Below are 9,492 nucleotides of genomic sequence, written 5' to 3'. Positions count from 1 at the left end.
TAAGGATAAAGATGGTACCAAGGAAGACTAAGGGATTGAGGATAAACTAAACCAAAAGGAAAAAAAACATTCACATTATAACTACCTGAAAGTAAAATCCTGAAATAGCTTTGCTCAATTTCCATCTAGTGTTTAAAATTCAACAAAAACATAGAAGTTCCAATTCCATGCTTCTCCACAACCAGAAGTAAGATGTGGGATTGCTATCAGATTTCTGGTACTTGCCTTTTTTTTTTTTTTTTTTCCATTTTATTTTCATTTTGTAGATTGCAGAGTGCAGGTATACATCTTTCAGATGACTAAGTGACTGTGAGCACTGGTGATTACGGTATGCTAAAGTCTTTAAATAAACATTTTTTCAATAATAAAAAATATCCAAATGAATAAAAAACAGCATATTAAAGGAACAAAAAGAGAAAATAGTTCATGTTCAAATGAGAAAAAGAGATGGCAATTTAAATGTAAAACCAAAGCAAAGCAAGCCAGGTAATACTAAAATGAAACTTGCAGAAGATATAAAAGCTAAAAATAAAGATGTTTTCAAACACAGAAGTGGGATGACTGAAGAGTCAGTGGGGCCGGTAAATTATCGGGATAAAAAGGGAACACTAAAAAAGGTGAGACCACTACAGAAGAGATAAGTGAATCCTTTCATTAGCGTTCACTATGGAGAAGGTCAAGAAGGTTACCTTCTTCACAAGGGATGAGATGGAGAAGCTATTAAAAAAAAAAAAAGTGTCAATAGAAGAGGTTTTAGCACAAATTAATAAATCAAGCAGTAACAATTGTCAGGACCAGGCAATTTGTACAAGAGCAAAAGAATTCCAGTATGAAGTTGCTGAGCTACAAACTACGGTATATGAACTATTACTTAAATCAGGCATTGCAGCAAGAATAAAAAACTGAACTGAAGAGATCATGACTCCTTTCCCAAGAGTTGAATGACTGAGGGGACTACAGACTAGTAAACTGGCTACCCTATCAGGAAAATAGGTAGGAATTATGACAGAGAACAGGATTAATAGATTCACAGATAAGAGGTGAAATATTCAGTAAAACTCCGGATTGCTTTTATATGAAGAAATCCCACAAAATCTATCAGCTTACTTTGAAAAAGTTAATGAGCATTGATTAATTGAAATAACTCACTTGGATTTCAAGAAAGTCAAGAAAGCTTTCAGCAAGGTTACTTCCCAAAGATTCTTGAAGGAGCCATGCTTCCCCAATATAAGGCAAGAGTCTCTCCCACAGACTAATAACTAAAAGATATTAAATCCAAGAGAATATATGTTCAGTTGGTTGATGGAAGGGTCTGTGCCAGAGATGCGGTTCCAGTGACTGTTACTGTATTTCAGTAGTTGAGGAACAGGCTTTGGTACCATTGTGCAGAAGTGTGTTCTTTCCTCCTCTCATGCATCTGGGGCAAGAGATATAGATGAGGGTTTTAAGACAACTTCTTTAAGACAACTTGTTCAAAAAAACCTGAACTAGTATGGACCCTATTCAGAGGATTATTTGCCCATTTCAGGCTTCGGAATGAAGTCCATAAATATCCTACCTCCTTGGTTACAACTCCAAGAGTCAGAGCTTTAAAACTTTGGTAGTTACGTGCCACTTTTTCTGGTATATAAGGTATTAGAGAAAATGTTAAAACAGGAAAGTATGCAATTTTAGAATGCATTACTATTTCACATGAATTCTTTTTGTGGACAGTTTTAGCCTGCTATAAATTGAGTCAGTACATTAGCATCTTTGTGTATGTCCTCTAGGTAAACAAACAAAAAACAACAACCCCCCCCCCCCCCCCAAAAAAAAAAAAATCTTGTAATTTCTTGGCCACAGAAAACAATTACTCATATATGCAAAAGTATTTCTGCTCAGTAGCAAACTAAAAGCCAGTTCAGAATTTTAGAAATAAAATTGATTTGGATAATATTGTTCAAAGTAGTAGAACATATATTTTTTGTTAATGAAATATAAATTCCAAAGAACCTTTAAAATGTCTCTTCAACATGACAGCAAAGATCTTAACTGTGCTTAAATTATATAGTATGCTCTCTGTGACAGACTGCAAATACGTATCCAAATCTTTCACTCTCAAGTGATACCAAAAAGCTTATATTTCTGAAGTGTGAGTGAATAACAATGGAATATTATTTCTAATGATATATTTTTTCTATTATTTTAATGATATGTTTTTCTGCTAGAATTTTGAAGTTGCATTCTTCAATGCTTGACCCATGTCATTCTTTCTTTATTCCATCCCCCCCCCTTTTTTTCCTATCAAATGGATTATTTTTAGGTCATCATTATCAATGTAATTTCACATTCCCACTCTATATTCTCTTTTCTGTTGATTTTTTTTTTTGAGTTACTCAAACAAAAGCAACATGGGAAAAGCTTTGATACACATTGATCAAAGAATTGATAAAAGGCTGCCAAGGCTATTGATCAGTTAATTTACAGAATTTCCTAGGGTCCTTTTACAATGAAATTCTGACAATGTTCCATTTTAATTTAATGATAAATGCATTTCCTGGGATAATATACTGCATTGTTTTCAACCTTGTGTTTATTCTGTTCAAAATGCAATTAGCGTCAAGGTAACAAGCAGCACTGTCAAATCTCAAAGGCAAACACCATGTAACATACAGATGAATGTACAGAAAATGACAGTCAATTTTTATGGAAGCTGGGCAAAACCACCACTTGCATTCTCCTGAAGAACAATTTTGAAAGACTAAGAAAAAATGCTTCTTAGAAAGGGAGAGGAAACATTATGAAAGTATTGGAATTAGATATGAGCCTTCTAATTGCCTTTGAAGTATTCCTTTTTTAAGTAAAGAGAGACAGTAGATTAGAAGACATGTTTGGACTTCACCATAGATAGTTAATTTTTGCAAAACTACAAATGTATAAGTTAAATAGTAATATGACACCTTGACAGAGAGAAAAATATCCATAGTACCTTCTTTTAATTCCTATAAGCCCTGATACACTGACTTAGCTAGTGGAATCAGCATGTAAAATATTGCTGTGAAAAAGATGATTATGATTCATAAAAATGAAATACAACACAATAAGCTCAATAAAGCTCTTTTCAGAGTAATTTGAATCAATCTTATCAACAGAAGTTTCCACCACCGAATAACTTTCATAAGTGGGATAATTTCTCTGTTATTCCCACACAGCAGAAAACGTAAGTGCAAGCTAGGAATGGTGATGTGACATAGTCAGAGTAAAGACAGCATGGATTTCATGCGCAAGGAAGCATTTTCTGTGGAATCCCTCAGACCATGGGGAGAAAAAAAAAAAAAAAAAGGAAATCAAAATCATTAAAACAGATGTTTTGTACAGAGACATCCTCAAAACAAAAGTCAACAAATTAATCAGCTGTTTATTTTTTATCATGTCTTCACTCTATTCCTTAAGTGCCTTATTTCATATACACAACCCAAAGGGCAAATTAGGAATAGATAACCCTTTACACATGACTGATAACGTGTTTCCTGAAACCATGCATTCAGAAATATTTGTATAATAGTAAGATTTTGCTCTGAGAAAAACAGAAGAAAACTGCAGTAATCAGCACTCGAGACTAATTAAGTACAAAGTAAGAAGAAACGTCAATGAAGGATTTTGTATCTTTCTTGACCAGGTTATTTTTTTGTTCATATTATCATATTTTCTGTATTTACCATTGTATTTAGTAGAACTGTTTATTTGGCTCTGGGTTGTCAATGACAACAGTTAAAAAAGAGTTTAAAAAATTATCTCATTTATAATAGACTATAAATTGGAGTTGATAAGTCTACTGTATTCTCATACTTATGAGACACTGTGTACCCTAGTTAATATAAACCATACCATATAGTTGTGTACTTTGGGGGTAAGACTTTCTATTCAAGGTCAAAAGTCTGCAAATAATAATAAAGTTTGAGGCAACTTTAAGAAAAATGCCTCTTAAATTGAACATTCCACTTGGTTGAAGCTCAGCTACATAACTTAGTTATGCAGGACAGAATTTCATCTCACCTGCAAAAACCTGTCTCATAGTTGTGCACAGGATTAACACCTCTCTCAAGAGCAAAAGGAACAGGCCCCCATTAGCCTCATTTCAGTCCCCTCTTAATTTGTTTAGAGTATTTAAATTGCATTTAACGTTTTAGACAAGCAAACCCTATGAAACCTTAGAGGTAAAAGTCTTCCAAAATACATTTACTACAGCTTTGTTTGAGGACAGAAATTTGCCATTTGAGTGGCTTCCACAGTGTTCAGCAATATCAAATATAGCATGTAACTATCTAGTTCATTATATCTCACGTTTTATATATAAAAGGGCATATTTTGGTAGCATGATATATATATATATATATTATTTTTTTTTCCTCCTGTTACTAGGAATGTGAAAAATGGATTACAGAACAGAATAAGTTTAGTAACGTGTGAAAGGATGCTTTGCCGCCCTAGGTTAATTTCATCCTTATCGTTACCTACTGCTTGCAGTTTTGCTTTAGCAAATGCATGTTTTATGTCTGCTTAGTACTTTTGTTGTGTAGATCTTAAAGATTATCATATTTAGATGACCAAAGAAAGTGGAAAACAATACACTCATCTCTCCCAGATTAATAATTGAACACAACACAAACAACAAAAGAACACCGTATCTTCATGGTTACAAATATTCTATGGGTAAGGAAGTATCTAACGATTTAAAATATTACCAGGCAGCCTATTTTCTATGGTAAAAACCCTACCAAGCATACAATACAGTTTGCAAAAAAAGATTATCTTGACCTCTGCAATATCAATTTTGTATATTTGAGCAATACCTGACATTAGTATGGTACCACACAGAACAGCTTTGAAAGCTAAACTAAACACTATATTTATTTCTAATCATGTCACGAATCCAGGAGAATTAAAGTGAGGATTGCCCAAAAAGTGATTATTTGCTGTAGCCCAATATGGGGCAGCAAATAAGGAACAGATAACTAACCTCTTAACTGTTTATAATCAATAAAACAGGAATGCATGAAGATAATATAAAATCTTCAATTTAAATAAAATTTGACTTGATCCAAACACACTGCAGTACCAAGGAATTGTAGAATTCCAATAGAAATACTCAAATACGTGTAATATACCATATGTGAAGGCCTCCAGCCCTGGCTACAAATCGTCATAATTTCTATTCTTTTTGTTGTTGTTGTTACAGTTTCTTTTTTTTTTTTTTTCTTCTGAACTCAATATATTTATTCTTAATGTCAAAGAATTTCAGTGAATTTAAGAAAGCAGGAAAAAAAAAAAAAGCCCTCTGCCACTGCCAAGCTAGTACAACAAAATTACAAAAGATTTCAGACTTCTGAGAGATGCCTTCCAATAAATCCCAGACATAAGTGGGACCATGCAAACCTCAAAGTTACATCACAACGAGAATACCTATTTTTAGAAAATCCTAATATTATCTGCACTAATAAGCACTAAAGGGAAGAAGTTTAATCACCTCTTGAAAATGAGAGAAAACTCACAGAATGGGAATGCAAGAAAAGCAACAGAAAAGTTTTAAAATAGAAGTCCATAGCCAGTCTGAAAGATGTTTCTGTAAACATATTGTAGCTACTGCTGTCACAAAGAAAAGGACATAGTTGTAGTGGAGCAAGACTGCAAATAAAGCTTTATAGAACTATTAAAATGAGTATTTTGTACCATGAGGATTCGTATCTCGTAAATAGAGTCAGTGTATCATTACTGACAGCTATAACTTTTCTAAAAGGAAGGACCAAATATTTGTCTGCTGGGCTGTATCATTACTTCATAAGATGCCACAAAAATTAATTCAATGTCAATTTTTGTTAAGATCTGAGATCGTCTTGATTCAGATTGGTGCTTTAATGGGAAAGATAGTTGTAAATTAGTGCTGATATATCCTCCACAAACTGTATTTTAGGAGTTCCTACATAGTACATATCATCATGTTAATGTAAATCATAATACCTAATCAACATTTTTAATGAGAGTATGGTCAGAAACTGTGCGTAACTTCTAGCAACTTGGAAGAGGTTATGAAGAAGTTCAGACTGTCTACCTTCTAACTGATCAACAGTAAACAACTTAAGACAGAGAAAGTAAATTCCAAGTTATTCATGTCAGTAATTTATAAAGAGTGCAATCCCCACGTGTTCCTTTCCAGAACATATTAAAAAGGTTGGATAATTATTATGATTATATGCACTTTTAAATATTTACATTTAGTCTTTTAATTACAAGACACCATTAAGACCAATCAATTAGCATTCAGCATGCCCTGCTTTTGTCTTTGGAAGTGTGGATTACTTCACTTATCTGCTCTCCTATTTGCTGTTCTCCAACACTGGAAAACTCCCTTGGGCTTAGCATGAAACACCTCCAGTAGATTTTTTGTATACAGGATACCTTTTAAGCAAGACGCCACCACAGCGCTCACTTCAGAGATTCACACAGTGTGATTTCTATAACAAATTGCATATATTGGGTCCCCAAATTATACCTTTTCCTGTTCCACTAACTAACAATAGTTTCTAGCATTGCATGAATCCTTTTCAGTTTTCACTGGAGAAAACTGTCAAGAGGTGGCAATCTACTCTTCGTGCTTCTCACTGTCCCTTAAGCATATGTTTCAGTCTATTTCTAACTTAACTTTAGCCTTTCAACTCACTGGTCACTTTGCAGTCTAATACATCATTTATTTATTTATTTATTTATTTTAACAACAAGATATCTCTCTTTTTTGAGCTACTGTGAAAAACAGCTGGTGGAAATAGTACCCTCACATTAGGAGTCCCAGCCCCGTAAGATGTTAGGAATTACTAATTGAAATAAGCAGTGGGAGAAAAGGTTTACAAGGATATGTGCTAGCAGTCTTCCCATATTGTTATCCTACCTCAAACTGATCCATCCTTTACCTGTTTTCTTTCAAAATATTTATTATTACTTTCTTGGCCAAATCCACGGTTTTGGCAACAAAGAGACATCACTGTCATTTAAAATGACCAATAGTAACAACTGCAACTTCAACCCATAGCCCTGTTAAAAGTAGGAAGAATGACTGGTATGCAAAGACTTGGAAGCACTAAGGAAGCCAGAGAATACCTCAAATAGTTAAGGCTGGTATCATGCTGTAATAAATAGCTGTAATAAATAGGCTGTTTCAGCTCCAAGAATTTCCAATTCTACTTTACCTCTAGTAGAAAAAAAATTGCCAACAATAAAGTAAAAATGCAGTAATTATATCCTTGGGATATATAATTATATATTAAATACAAAATTCTAACAAAAAGAAGTTATGAGATTTTCATATGGATACAGGCTACGCTTGTCATTATAGAACATTGCTATCCACTGAGATCCTTTTAGCTTACAGAGTGAAATAATCACATAAATTTACTTGTATTGATATATCTAAGTCATCATCTTACACAGGTCCTATTACATGAGATTGGAAGAACTGTTATTTATCTGACAGCACAGTTATTTTTATTTGCTCTATGGCACTTCTTATTGGGTATAACATTCTCTGTAACAATTTGTTCTGTTTTAAAGCCAAATGGTTTCCTGCATCTCATTAATAAATTAAGCTCTTTATTCCTATCCTAGAGGTCTGCAGTAAAATACACGCTTAATGCAACAGGGTAATTCCTTATTTAGTTCTAGCTTAATCATTTCTCTGCGTTATGTTGCAATGAAGGATTACATTTATGCTACATTAAGATGACATTTTTATTTTAAAAACAACATTGATCTATGTTTCACTTGATCTTGATTAACTTCCATCTAACAGGTATAATTTTCTGTTTACACAACCTATTAAATTTTCTGTGTAACTCTATATTAAGAGAAATGTAGATTAATAAAAAATAATATTTTCACTAAGTAATAAGAGAATTAACTATTTCAAGTGACCAAAAAGGAAAATTTCTCAGAATATGTAGTAAGTTTAGTAGCAAAATACAGCATATAAACTCATTTTCAGTGGCCAAGACGGAAACTAGAACTTTTTGTTTATGTATCTTTTATAATTTTGAGGCTGTTTCTGTCACATAGTGAGCAGGAGTAGACACTCTTCAGTGAAGTAAATAATAAAATAGGTAAATCATACACTTTGCAGGGTCCATTAAAAACATTTTGGTTCCCTTTTTGCATTGCCTGTCCTAAAAGTACATTGTTCAATTGAATCTCCAGTAGAGTAGCTTCATAAAACAGACAGCAAAAGAAAAAAGTTAATGATACCAAGGTTTCAGAAGTTCAATAGCAGGTATATTATTTGATAGTTACTTCTCTGCCATCTAATTCCTAAACCCAAGCGATGCTTGATTTCAGAAGCAGTAAGCAAAGAGCACATGTTAAATATTTTCTTGTTTTCTGTCTTCCAGTATTTCATTCTTGTTTTCAGTAAGAAAGTCCACCTCAAATCCTGTAGTTGAAAAACAGCAATACTATTCCTTTGTAAGGTCTGGAAATGAAGATCATGTAAGAAGAGACACAATAAGCCCTGTCTATGCTCTAAGTCAAACAGAAATTAACTAGTTTGTCTAGAAGTCAGATAGCTGCACTGGCACAAAATTGTATTTGAAGTAATAAATCCTGCTTAGAGCCATAATGTAGCACAACAGGAAACGGGCCAAAGCCAAAAAAAAAAGAGTAGACTGGAATTCTCTGTATATTTAGCAAGTCTGGGGTCTGGATCTCCAAAATCATTTATCTGAATTGTGCTGTGTACTTAGTTCCTACTGAGGATATGGATCTGTTTCTCATAAGTGCTACCAAACTAACACGTAGGTGGCCATTTGAATATGTTAAAATCTCAGCCAGAGGACTCTGACAGTCTCTGGTGGAAAGGTCAGTTTTCAAATGAGAGATTTTTTTTTTTTCTTTTACAAGCAGTAGCCCATAATGAATGAGCAAATTGTACTCCACAATTGTAGCTCAACTAGAACATGGAAATTAATTGTGCCAATCAGTCAGCAAGCAGTAACCTGTCACAAGTGCCTGCACATATTAACTATGAAATGAGTCAAAAGAATAAATATTCAGTAGGAAAAACTGAGTGCATTGCATGTAGTTGTGTCTGCTTCCAGTAACATTCAGAGCACAGCTGTATTTGCTGTGTCAAACAGAGACGCAAGTCTAAAGCTAAAGTGGGATTAATTAAGCAAGGGTTGTAGGATCACCACAGACTGATCTCAGCATAACAAATGAAATGAAGCCTTCAGTTCCTCCTGCATGCTGGCCAAAATTGTTCTACAGTAGGCTGTGCCTGGAAAGACAGCTCTTAAAGCATGTTATTTGGGTAACCTCTTACAATTAAACCATGGATTAATCTGCTTGTTAATGTTTGTCATCGTGGACAGACACTTTAAAAATCCCAGATACATTACTGCTGCCCACTGTGACCATCTGCAACAATCAACTCCTTGGAATAAATTTGAAAGTAGCACTTCATTTTGAGTTGAT

The 9,492-nt window shown here is 33.8% G+C and overlaps 1 long non-coding RNA gene across 1 annotated transcript in view; it reads right to left on the bottom strand.

Annotated features, from left to right (window-relative positions):
- Positions 1 to 249: 249 nt before the first annotated feature.
- LOC121069594 overlaps positions 250 to 9,492 on the bottom strand; it is a 73,948-nt gene continuing 64,705 nt past the window's right edge. Inside the window, exons 2-3 of the long non-coding RNA XR_005819512.1 lie at positions 1,150 to 1,259; positions 250 to 717 (exon numbers count right to left, since the gene is read on the bottom strand). This is a non-coding gene — a long non-coding RNA (uncharacterized LOC121069594). The remainder of the gene's footprint in view (positions 718 to 1,149; positions 1,260 to 9,492) is intronic.

The sequence above is a fragment of the Cygnus olor genome, chromosome 4 (assembly GCF_009769625.2).
Source record: "Cygnus olor isolate bCygOlo1 chromosome 4, bCygOlo1.pri.v2, whole genome shotgun sequence".
NCBI classification, from domain to species: Eukaryota; Metazoa; Chordata; class Aves; order Anseriformes; family Anatidae; genus Cygnus; species Cygnus olor.
Note: the sequence above shows the minus strand (reverse complement) of the source record. Positions and strands in the feature narration are given on the sequence as shown.